This window comes from Oreochromis aureus, linkage group 4, assembly GCF_013358895.1.
Source record: "Oreochromis aureus strain Israel breed Guangdong linkage group 4, ZZ_aureus, whole genome shotgun sequence".
Taxonomy (NCBI): domain Eukaryota; kingdom Metazoa; phylum Chordata; class Actinopteri; order Cichliformes; family Cichlidae; genus Oreochromis; species Oreochromis aureus.
The window spans coordinates 29,990,440-30,003,497 of record NC_052945.1 but is presented as its reverse complement, the minus strand read 5'-3'; the positions used below and the strand labels follow the sequence as shown (position 1 = coordinate 30,003,497).

The 13,058-nt window shown below is 41.9% G+C and overlaps 1 protein-coding gene across 8 annotated transcripts in view; it reads right to left on the bottom strand.

Annotated features, from left to right (window-relative positions):
• nfixb (nuclear factor I/Xb) overlaps positions 1 to 13,058 on the bottom strand; it is a 143,018-nt gene that overhangs the window by 104,736 nt on the left and 25,224 nt on the right. The window contains exon 1 of one of the 8 annotated variants that reach the window (XM_039611010.1): positions 2,952 to 3,192. The exons of the other annotated variants lie outside the window; for them this stretch is intronic. The gene's annotated coding sequence lies outside the window, so the exon portion shown is untranslated. Of the gene's footprint in view, positions 1 to 2,951; positions 3,193 to 13,058 lie in introns of those variants that run through there. 8 annotated transcript variants of the gene reach the window in all.

The following is a 13,058-nucleotide window of genomic DNA, read 5'->3' as shown; positions in this document are numbered from 1 at the left end:
ACACACACACACTCTCTCTCTCTCTCTCAAACACACACACACACACACAGATGGGGGGGCCAGGGAGAGCAGAGCACAGAATAGGGAGGAAAAAAAAAATAGAGAGCCGAATCAATGTTGGATGAGCGCATACGACCGCTGGCAAAGCCGAGTGCTGCTTCTTTTTTCCCCTTTTCTCTCCAACTCTCTCTCTTTCTCTTTCTCGCTCGCCGTCTCTCGTCCTCTCCGCGTTCTTTCCCTAACCATTGCTTGAGCCTTTGCCAGCACGAGTAGGGCCCACCTATTTGGCAACAAGATGCCTGTAGCCCAGCCAATGCGTTAGCTTCAAGAGCTGAAAGGGAGGGAAAAGAGAAAGAGGAGAGAGGGTGGGAAGGGGGGAGGGAGGGGAGGAGAAGGGGGGTGTAGTGGCAATGAGAGAGAGAGAGAGAGTGAGAGAGGAGAGGGGGTGGGGGGAGCAGGTGGGAGTGTAAGGGAGCGCGCAGCCCTGTCCGACGCTGCACAATCTGCCAAATCGACAAGTTCCTCTCTGACACGGAGGCAAAGTTCAGGGGAGCAAGCCTTCTCCTGCACCAATCCCCACAGCCCTCAGCCTGCCTCCATCTTTACTATGGCCGCCACCGCTTCGTCTCCCTCTCACCCCACCGCCCTCACCTCCTCTGTGTATCTCTCTCCCGCTCCCTCTCTCTGCCCCTTTCTCTGCTCGCATAATGCCACCTTGGCAGAGGATGGCAAAGCGAGAGAGAGGACACACAGCTTCAGAATCCCTCCAGACCCCACCACCGGCAGCTGCTCATGGGTTTACCACAGCAAACAAAGAGGGAGAAACAAACCCGGGCAGCCACACTCCTCCTCTCGCTGCACACTCGCAAAATGAATGACGAGATGATTTAGAGGCACAGATACAGAAATTGTTACAGAATTTAAAGGGGTGGGTGGGGTGTGGGGGTGAAGGCAGGAGAGGAACCAGAATTTGCCTCAGCTGTTTTTTGTTTGTTTTTTGTTTTTAAGCAGCACAGCTAGCACAAGGACGAAATCCCAGAGCCCGAATCGGCTCCGTACATATCCCCGAACCCCCGCCCACCCGGGAGGTTTCTGCAGTTCGGTATTGGAGCGGAGATGACTGCCGTGTTGCCTCATCGTAAAGCATGCCGTTCAGGGCTACATCTGCTTGGCAGGCAGCTTGAGTGAAGGTGGTGGTGCTGAATCACCGACCAGTGCAATAAAACCTGAAAAATAGCATCAGAAGACCTGCACCACAATCAGATAGAGTCAGCAAGGATGAAGAATGCATGTAAAATATCTGCTGATAAATTCATGGGAAATTATCTGGAAACAGCCACCTTGAAGCAAAACTGGCAAATACTTTCGGGTCTAAGCTTTGCAAAAAAACGGGGGATTGATACATTTATCACAAATGATATTAAACTAACATTTCTTAGACAAGTTTTCGGCATCTAACAGACTAAAATAAATGAAAATAAATGGAAATAATCACTAGTTTCAGCTCTGAACGAGTGTCAGTCAGGGCTGCACCTGCTCAGCAGACAGATAGTGGGAAGGTGCAAGTGCTGCTGAATCACAGACCAAGAGCAGAGGCTCAGGACTCCAGATCTCATGCAATAAGACTGAGAAAATGACTAGCACCACATTCAGATGGAGTCAAAAAATGTAAAGAACAAGAACCAAAAAATGCCTGGGTTCATCTATTTAATATTAGGAACTGGATGGTTTTCTTTGTCATATATGATTGAAATCAGCAATTCCAAGTGTGTAAGGTTGGGAAGCACAAGCAGTATAAATTCAAGTATTTATAACGGCCATTTTTTTTGCCAGTTTCTTGCTTTAACAGACAAAATCAAATGGAAACAACTGCTAGTTCCAGCTTTAAATGGGTGCCTTCAGCAATTATTTAAATTGATATATTCCTCTGTTTCATGACAAATGTTGAAGAAAAGACCACAGTTAGTCAACCTTAAGTTCTAGCAAGTCCTTAAATGATGATTTAATGAGAAGAGGCCCGCAGACTGTCAAAGGTCATACAATCGCACCATTCTGTCACGGCTGAACATCCTCCACACAGCAATGGATTTCAGCTCCATCACCAGAGCCCGTAATGAAACACTGACGCTCACCCATCATCTGCTAACACAGCGAAGGACAGCACACCTCCACATTTATCTCCAATCAGCCAAAGGTTTGATATATCGCTGGATAACGTAACAAAAGAACCTCACTGTGGAGTGTGAGTGTGTTTGGCATCACTGTCAAGACATATTTGCATCCATCACCACCTGCACAAACTTAGTGTAGCAGGAGGAGATAACTGACACTTGAATGTATTTTCCAGTGTGTCTGCTTTTCTGTGGGAATTAAGGTTTTCTGGGTGACCCTGCCAAAATGCAAATAAACCACCATTCAAATGTCAGTGAAATTTGACTACAAGGAGTTTTAAGTCATTTTCTCTTCGCTATGCTGTTTGCCTTTCACTTGCTGAAGAAGAAGAAGAAGAAAAAAAAACATTTATTTTTCAGGAAGAAAACTGCAGTTTTTTCTAAAGTCACAGATTTCGTGTGGGGAGGGGGGGGGGGGGCCACACCGTGCTTTACATTTGCATGTCTGCACTATCTGCTGCTCCACACTACGCCTATATTGGGTACTGCTCAACTTGCTGTGTTGGAAGAGCCTATATGGTTATTTAGGTCTATCGAAGCGGCATAAACCCATCATGGAAAGTGTCTCAGGGTTAATCTTCTTACCCGGAAATTAAATTAGGGCCACATGCGCGTGGCCTTTAGCTTTAATTATTAGCCTATTATCAATTAGCAGTCGGAGGTGACAGGGTTTACTCAGTGATATTATTAATAATAATAATTATTACTTAATTAATTAATTATTATTATTAATAATAATAAAATTATGAATATGAAATACATGCTCTGCTTCAAACGTACCAGTTTGCGTCGTTTCACATCACCTTACCGTCCCCTTAAAAGATCCCGAAAAAAAAAACGCTGCTGTGACCAAATAACTGCCTGTTAAAGGGACAAACTATCTCTCAGCAAGTTTCATAAACACACCGATATCCACCCAGTTAAAGGCATGGCTTATTTTCTAACCACCACGTTTCTCTGGCTCAAAAACCACCCAGGCCCCAATAATAAGAGCAAGAAACCCCTCAGCCAAAACAATTAAAGCTGCGCCATCACTTTCTTCTTCTTCTGCTACCACTTATATTTTCTTCTTCTTCTTCTCTGCCATAAAAGGGAACTTAAAATAGAAATGTTTAAATAAATAAATAAAACAGTGACGATATCGTTGACGGACCCTGGCAGGAAAAAACATGTAAATTAAAAAAATAAAAAATCTGGAGACGGCCTGGCACATCCCCCGCAAGCTACACATTTGTGCTACACCGTTACTGAAACCCCGACGTCAATTAATACCGAGAGGGGAGACCCTGAAACACCCAGATATGTATTTCAAATGTAGCCTGTCAAGCAGATGCAGTGCCAGCATGGCTCTGAATGACCCGAGTGACGGTTCAGCATATGGAATTCAGTTCAGGTTTCGCGACATTAAAGCATTTCCCCCCTTAAATCTTTAAATTTTCTTTTTTCCCTCCCCCCAGTTATCGTATATAAAAAGAAACACTTGGCCCACTCAGAGTCGATAACCCTAAATTAAAGCAATTTGTATTTCTAAATCAGAGATCACAATTTCAATCGCAAAGGCTTCGGCTTTATATTCAAACTGAAATAAAACAAATAAAAAAATAGTCAGATCGTCCACATAAAAGCTGAATGCTGTCTATGACAAGACAAAAGAAATGATTTTTTAAGTCCTTTATTTTTCCAATTCGCCGCACGTCTGACAGAGACTGAGAGGAGTTGGCTGCCAACTTCAGATTAACTCTTTCAGCAAGGACAGAAAAGGCTCTTAACTGTGAAAAACATCCCAGAGTTGGATTCATTAATGCTCCTTTGCATTTTAAGCTCCGTTTGAAATAACAATGGAGGAGTCCATTATTTTAAGATAATTGATATCTTATTATATTTTTTCATTCATTAATAATAAAAAATGTATTGACAAAAACATGCTAAATATATTATCACTTCTAATTAATTTAGTCTAATCTAATCTAAAACTAAATTAGTTTTGCTTTTTTGCTTTTTGGCATTTTTCAGCCACCGTCAGCACCTCAATACATAATTTCTGAGTATTTGTGTCTTTGTATGTGGTTGCCATAAAAAAGGATAAATCAAGACTCAATCAACCAAGAAGCCGAAGGCCGTTTTGCGTATTCACAATTCTTTTTTTCCTGTCCTTAAACAAAAACAGGTTGAATGCATGCAATTAAAAGTAACACAGCGATTAGAAGTGTCAGTTTGCGATTTTAGCCATACAACTTTTCCAAGAAATGATGGCGGTGAAAGTGAGCTTTTGCACTAAAGTCCAGATCCTACAGCCAAATAATCAAAACTCTGGCACAATGAAATGCTTTTCTTTTTTTCTTTTCTTTTGCATTTTTTTTTTTTGTTATGATAAATCCCTGGCTTGAATTTTGTTTAACAAACAAAGTGTTTGCCATGCCCAGAATACGAGAATGACTTGTCTACATCAGGTAACTTTCACGTAAGACCCACAAAACCCATGATAGTAAAACTCTCTGCCTCTTTCTGAACCCAGCAGCAGGTCCTTCCATCATGTGGCACCTGACCTCGCTGAGGCCTCTCTGCATCTCATTAGGCCAATTAAGCCAGTAGTGTGCACAACCCGAGGGCCTTCCAGCTGCCTGGCCCCTTCATTAAGGGGAAGCTCTGGGCTGGTGGGGCTCGGCTGCATCCTCTCCTGACCACCTGAGTGTCCCTGACCCGGACGAAGCCTGACACCGGTTCCCCCACTGACCCCTGGCTGACAGAGAGCCAGGGTGTGAGGAAGGTGCTGGAGGAGAAAAGGGTTAGGAGGGACGCAGAGGAGATTCAGTCATTTATTTTAGAGTGCAAAAATGTTAGAGGCCTGTGAAAGTGAGGATGAGGCAGTCAGGTGTACATTTCGAGAAGGAGGAAAGCACTTGGAGTATTCTAGCTGCATTTTAAAATTTCACAGATTGGTGCTTAAGTGTGAAGAAACTGTTTCCCCTGATGCCACAAAGTATGCCATCCTTTGGTTGGTGTTCTATATCGGAATGAATCGGCCCGCTGCACGACCCTCTGCTGTTATCATCCACGGTAATCATTCCTGGCTCAGGGTTACATTAAAAAAAAAAGGGTGGGGGGTGGTATCTCGGAGCACCCTCTACTCTGTTTCTTTAGCAAGCGAGTGATGCGTGGAGATCCATGGAGCTCAGCACTGTGCATTGGTTGCACTTATCTGAGTTTACAAACCAGCACGTTACTATGTGTGAAAAATCTGCAAGCAATTTGCGGTGGCTGCGTGCTAACGTGCCCGGGGTGGGGTGGGGTGAGGTGGGAGAGGGGCTGAAGAGAAGAAGAGGCACGCACGGCACATTCCAGTCCCCACAAAGAGCTGCTCCGCTTGCCCGGATTGCACTCCAAAATGGTCCTGGGCCCTTTGGAGCGTTGGCGTTTACATGAACACTCAACTTTTTAAGTGAAACTGCAAAGCACAGACTGAATGTGAATACACACGAAGAGCACAACTAAACACACCTCATCTGTAAGTGTTGAAGCTGATGACTTGAGGCTATTTTGTTTTGAGGAATTCTCAGCAGAGAGTTTATAAAACAATATTTGTTCCTGCTCGAGGTGGTATAACACAAGTAGAGGCGTGCAGATGTGCTTGGATGAAGACATCAGTATCGATGAGCGAGGACAGAGGAGTGGGGTAATGCACTCCGATCTGCGACATACGTGCATGATAATCATCGGCCTGCTCAGCAACATGTGGATTGTGGCGATGTCACACACTGACCTTTGAAACCATGACATCTCTGCAGCCTGGAGCTCCAGGCATGCATTAATGCACATGCAATCGCATGCTCCAAAACCCTTTCCCCTGCCTAGAAAGAATGCTGGATGAAGAAACCGCCCTGCATCTCACTAACACGTGTGCGTGAGTGACTAACCATGCTGGGACAGGCCGACTCAGCACCACCACTACAGCCATGACTGAGTGTTTTCTCACTGTGCGAGCCAACAGACTACTGCTGCTCACACTGCAGCCAGTGACGGTGATACTACTGACCAGACTACGACATTATGCCTTCTTTTTGTTGTTTTTGCCTCACCTCTTGTTAAAAAAAAAGAGAAAAACCAACTAATTCTCACAATTTCCCCAAGATCCAAATAAAAAAGCTGCCAAAGTGGCTGGTAGTGGAGACAAACTTACAAACCATAGCCAGCTTTTAGCAGCATTTGGCTGGTGGCGAGTGTTAATTTCCTACCCTGGTAAAAACCAGCTCAGTAATCGGTAAACACGTCGTGCCTGGCCTGCAACAAAGAAATGCATTTAGCAAATTCATTCTCTTTGATCCCACATTCCTATTTTGGTTTGATGGAAGGTGATACATTTTTGATGAGCAGGCTAGAAGTGAGATATCATGTCATTTGAACAGTCTATAAGCAGCCAGGCACTCGTAGCCATCGCCATACACCACATTTATCTTTGATCTAGACAGTCTGGTTGACACACATCACAGAGAATTACAAGCAGACCGATTTATCAATAGGCTTAAAGCGGAGGGATGTTACACCATAACCCCTCTCATGAAAAGATCCTTTTAGCATTTGGAATTAAAATTTCAACACGGCCTGAAATGAAAAGGATCTTCAGGTTCATGTGTTAACTTGCCGCTTAGCAAAGCTGTAGGGCTTTACTCCCCTTTTCAAAGACATGAGTGTGAAATGCCAAAGTCAGCCTTTCACACACTGCTGGGAGAAGAAAGTGAGCTGAAACAACACGATTGTGTTTTCAAACCGAGGCTCCGCTGTTTGTTGCCCATTTGAAGGTAAACTCGTCGAGCTCTCGCACCGGAGGAGATTTAAAACATCATCTGAATTTTCTGAAACCGACACCACAATTTCTGGTGTTTGCGATGGTCGGAAAATGCTCCTCTAAAGGTCGGAGCTCCACCCTCCCTGCACCAGGTGCACAATGTTTGGGTTCGTGTGGATTTACAAGCATGCACAAGGGCTGATTATGCCTTTGGCTGGTGTCAGAGTTTATCATGTAACATATTAGAATAGGCGATGGTCCATTATAATTCTGATTCTGTAACAACCAGATCATAAATGAGATCATTCTGAAAAATAACCTGCTTTTACAGCTAAATAGCTTTACAGGATAATTTCATAATTTCAAGTCTGCTTTAAACCAACAATCAAATAAATATGTGAAACAGGATTTGAGTCCTTCACCATTTCCTTTGTTAATGGCATTCCCATATTCTCTCAAATGATAGGGGAACACAGCCTCCTAAAAGCTGTATTACATAACAATAGAAAATAAATTAAAAGTCTTGTAATTAAAATCTTGTTAAACTATTAACATCAATATTTACTAATTACAAGAACTCTAACTTAACTTTTACATATTGTATTATTAACGCCTAAATATACAAACAGAACTTTACCAGTGTGACCTGTATAGGTCAAGCTCAATGAGTATTGTTGTAGTAATTATATGAACTGTATACATGTGTTTATATATATAGAAGTATACTGACACTGTATTATTGTTGCAGATGTGTATAAATAACTGGTCAGCGTGCAGCTAAATGCGTATTGTCTGGAAATGAAGGCTTATAATGTAAAGCCTCATTTTTACACATTTTTATTTGAAACAAGGGGAATTTTTTATTTTTTTAAATTTTCTTGTGTACCAAGAGTGTGGGAGACTATTTTCATGTCACACTGTTCTATGCAGAAACTGACTAGGAGAGTAGAAGCAGTAATTGCACTGGCTTGCTATTAAAATATGTTTAGATTTAGTATACTTTTCATATATATATTTGGAGAACACAGAGTAAAATTACAGACAAAATGAGGGTTTTTTTTTATAGTGAAGAACTGTTAAATAGAGCCAGTTATTCCTCTTTGTAATCTAGTGGTGTAAAATTGTGTAAGTAACATGCAATGGAAATACAAATACCTCCAGATTTGACCTAAGTACCGCCATTAGGTAAGTGTAACACAACACACCTCAAACAGTTACATTAAGTAATAGAAATCTCTTCTAAAATATGAAACTATGTTTCCACACAAAGCACACAGTAAAAATTTCAATCCTGAAGTTATTTGTTTGAATTGTATCAATTTTATGCTGCTTTTACACATGGATACTTTGTAAATAATGATTTTTTAACACTATATAAATCTATGTAGTGATTATTGAAAATAAGTGATTACTGAGTTATTTGCATATTGCTTACATTTTACAAAGAAATATTTTTCACAATAAAATAATATCAAGCAAGTAAATTTAGATCGTTTTTAACATAAAAAGACATATTCATTTGTAATTAACTATGATTTTACTTGTAATGGGACAGTTTTAGTTTGTCGCACGGTGCGCTTTCTTAGGCGGCGCAGCTTCTTATTTATGGCTGTCCGTGCCACCTCACTAAAGGGACTATTCTGTCTTGTGCATCTTTCTGTCTCGTGTGGAAATGCTGAGCTCTCTGCTTGTACGTTTGGAATAATTTACCTTGCATTAAAACTTCTTAACGCTGACCATACGTCTACACTTCATACCAACATTAACTAAACTTCCTCAGATTTTTCTGACAAAATGAAAGCCAAAATTGTAGCTGACTGTCTTTGATTAAAGCGTAAATTTAAGGAAAAATCAGTTTACTCATGTAGACAGTAAATTCCCATGACTAGTGCTAATTAGCTCCCACAGATGCCTAATGAAAAGGCTTATTGAGGTTTATGGTCACAGTGAGTTTGCAGGCATCACACTCTTAGCGGTCATAATGACCGCAGGCTGTGCGCGATGTGGAGAAAGCTCAGACTCTATACACATCACTTATGGAACTCAGGGATAGAAATAACATGCTTGCACTACATAGTTGTCCCTTTCACTTCGTGCTGCTTTCAAATCGCCAGAACCACAGACGGCATGAAGGGAGCAGCAGTGTTGTGGCTCTGAGAAGCAGAAGGTAAGAGACGTACACATACAGACAGGCAGAAGCCGCTGCCTGCCTCCCTGCAGTCGTCTTCCGGTCTGTATTTATCTTTGAAATCACATCTGAATATGGCATCGAGTTAAATCTACACTGTCGTTAACCTTAGCGGGAGGCTTGCGGATAAAGAGCAGAGGCTTGATAAAACAGACAGGTCAGAAACTTTCCCAAACTGCCTGATGATTGCACACAATCTAAACTCTGAGGCATATGTGGAGCGACAATCGCAGAACAGGCCAAGACAGAAAAACTCCCTCCTGAATAAAGGCTCCAGGAAAGTAAAGCCCACTACTAATGCAGTGTTGAACGCTTTGCAATCAGACAAATAAAGGGGCAATCTAGCACACAATCAAACCAGAGATTTAGCCTGCTCTCCTGCCAACAGCTAGGGACCTCCTCTTTCTGAACAAGGGATGCACTATTGACTACAACCCCCCTTCTCTTTCTCTCTCTCTCTCTCTCTCCAGTCTTCCCTCTCTGCCAGTCTGAAAGGCGTGATGCCAACCTTTTCCACCATTGGGCATGATGCCCTGCCCTTTATGCAAATGCTTTGCTGCCATCCCTAACTCACAACCCCCACTGTCTCACCCACCACGGCTGTGTGCACCCCCCCAAAGCCTCCTGTCTATATATTCTTTATTATCTTTAACTTGTAATAATCCAAATCACCAAGCTTTGACCCTTGACCGTAAGTTAATAATTAAATCCTGATGATCTGAGGTCCTGCATGTATGGATCCCAAATGAAGAGTAAAGCTCACTGTGGAGCTTGTAGGCCCATACTTTGCTTTGTGCCCTCTGTGGACAAAAAGCACCAACCAGGGGCGAATATTTGACAGAGGTGTGGTTGTTTGTGTCTGCACGAGCCCTGATAAAGGAGGACATCTCCTGGCTAAAAGAACACAATAAATACAAAGACCAGGAGGGCAAAAGAAAAAAGAAATTAGAATGACAGAATAAGGGCTCTATTTCCAGCAATTAGTCACCGTTTTTCGCATTGCATTTCCATTCATTAAAAGGTTTGTGGAAACATACTTAGCGAGAGCTGCGCAGTATATCTAGCAGGGTCACACTGAAAAGATCAAGTTGGGTTCAAATTAAAATGGTAAAAAAAAGAAGCAGAAAACCCATTTCAGGGTCTGCTTAGTGAACGATAAAGAAAGGGTTAAATATGTGACTGAAGAGAAGGTCAATCATGGCTGCCACTGACAGGGCAGTTTCACAAGTTGGCATGGAGGCTATATAAACCACAAAGGTTAATAGATTAGTTGGAAAGATGCAAACAGTGACTGAAAAAAGGGAGCATAAAAGGACAGTCATAGGTTTAATAAAGCGGGCTGGAGGCTGCAGGAAGAGCCCCGATCATGCTGTTAAAGCAGAGCTTCCGTTTGTGCCGTAGGGTGAGTGTCGAGAGGCGCACAAACAGGGCGCAGGGTCCACACAGGCTGGATGGATTCGAGCCCACACACACCACAGGAAAGGAGCTGGGACCTAAGACAAACACTGCATGGCCAGACACACACACACACATGCATGTATACACAAACATTACTGTCTCCTTATACGCCCTGAGAATACCAGGACATGCGGTCTGTTGAGCTTGTTATTCTAAGCATGCTCCAAAGACATAGTCATACAGTAAATATAACCATTTAATTAAAAAAATGCAAATAAATGCTGTTCAATAGTCCACATTTTTCGTGATGCTTTTGTAAGTGTGCAGGTCTCCCCTGCAAGAGAAATTTCGATCTCAGTAAAAATTTTCCTTTTTCCATATAAACAAACAAAGACGTCTAAACCCCAACAGTCTAAACCAACAACGCAGCACCGCAACATTCTCCAAATATAAACTTAGAAGCCTTATTTCCCAAGCCTCAACACAATGGCTTTTCTAATCTTCCTGAGAGAGAAGCGACAAATAAACAAAACCCAAACAGGTTGGTTGAGGGAGAATTAAGGTTTTAACACCCTTTCCTTTTCTTGGTGAATGCCACTACACACACACACCAACACACATGCCTGTTTTCCTTCTTGCTACGTGGACTTCCTTGTCTGAAGCTGCTGTAATAAAGTTTTAAAGAAGCCTAATGTGGTGCCAATAAGTGACGGCGGGCAGCGATGAAAGACGAGCGATTAGGGAGGGTGAGAAAGACAAAACAAAGGATAGATGTGGAACAAGAAAAGCGAGGTTTGTGCCAATATTTAAGGTTACTTCCCACAAATGACTCTGACAACAAACACCGATGAACGCACCGTCAATAATAATGAAGCTAAGCTTGTTTCTGTGTTTGGCAAGGGTGTAATAACCTAAACAAAGCTTTGAGGGACGGTCTATATACAGATACTACATATGATATTGTGGTATCACACAGCTGTAATAATATAAATAGGGGCTGCTTTTAGATATATACACCCCAATATATATCAAGTGTCTAATGAGTGGACAAGTTGTGTTTTGGTGTATTTGGTAAATCTGCAAACTGTTTTAAATGTCAACATGTTTACATGGTATAAAGATGCATCCTTCACACTTCTGATTGTATCATGCAAAAGTAGCTTTCTGGATTTTAGCATGAAAAGAGAAATCAGCACTGATATAAAAACATGGTTTGACTTTCTGTTTGTGGGATTTTCTTTTTCATATTACTGTTTTATATGGTTATGTGTCGGGATCTTAGCTGATTTTAGTCATTTCTATAACTGAGACCATTTCAAAGTAAACCACTGGACTTCTCATGTTTGACATTGGGTCAAAGCTACATCATTAATATATAAAACAGCATTTCCTGCTAATGAATCTTTTCATTGGCTAGGTTAGGACCATCAGCGATGGCCCTAACCCTATGTTTTGGAGAATAGCAAAAAGAAAAAAACATTAAAATGTAATTTTTTATGCAAGTCAGTTACAATTATGATTATTTTTTCTTTGATTCCCAAGACTTATGGGAACAAATTAAGCGGAAAAAAGCATGTTCTGATATGGTTAGGGTCATCTTACACCTCACAGGGCTAACACAAAGCTCATATCATGACATGAATGTTACATGCAAATTCTTTATTATCAGAATGATGTACTTAACTGTTACAACGACAAAAAAACCCCCACATATCAAAAGAAATATCGGGGCATATTAGCGAACCATTAGCTTCTTTCAGGCTGAATCCAATCGCCGTGAAAAATAGAAAGTGTTTGTGTGTTCCTGTGCATGTGTGGCTGGACGGAGGGAGGGAAATGAATGAGGCCTTTTCTTACAGCAGGGCCCAGATCAGAGCTCCTAACTATGGGATTTGGTGCTGTTGCCTTTCTCCCCCTGGAGAGAGTAATTAGGTTAGTGAGGACAACTGCCGCATTGTTTTAACAGAGAAGGGATTGTGCAGGCCAAAGTCCCACCAGCAGCATGCTTCCCTCACAACAAAAATGCCAAATGGATTCTGCGGCGCTCCACGCACATATATACACAGCAAAACTTTTTTGGGGGGGTTCCTGCGTTAAGTTTTGTATTTTTATGCGGCGCAGGCTTTTAGCGCCGTGTGTATACGATGAAATGTCAAATACGGTCCAGCAGTGTCAAATATCCTCTCCTGTTGTTGCACTTGTGGCATTCGGGACTCTTTAGAGTAACTGTGTCTACTCTCTCCTGTATCCAGAGGCTTGGCAACACAAAGCACTCCTAACTAGTATAATATGGTTATGATGCATTTGCATTCCTTCCAATCCCCTAGGAAACACAATACGCCTGTATCGTCTGTTTTAATCACGGTCTGCTTCCAAGGAAAGTAAAAGGAGAATACAAACAGCCACAGCTATAAAGAGGCTTTCTCAAATATACTTCAAGTCCGTTTAAATACATCCTCCGCTGATTGATAGAGAGTAAATCAAACAAATCATGCTGGTAGAAAAAAAATAAAAGGAT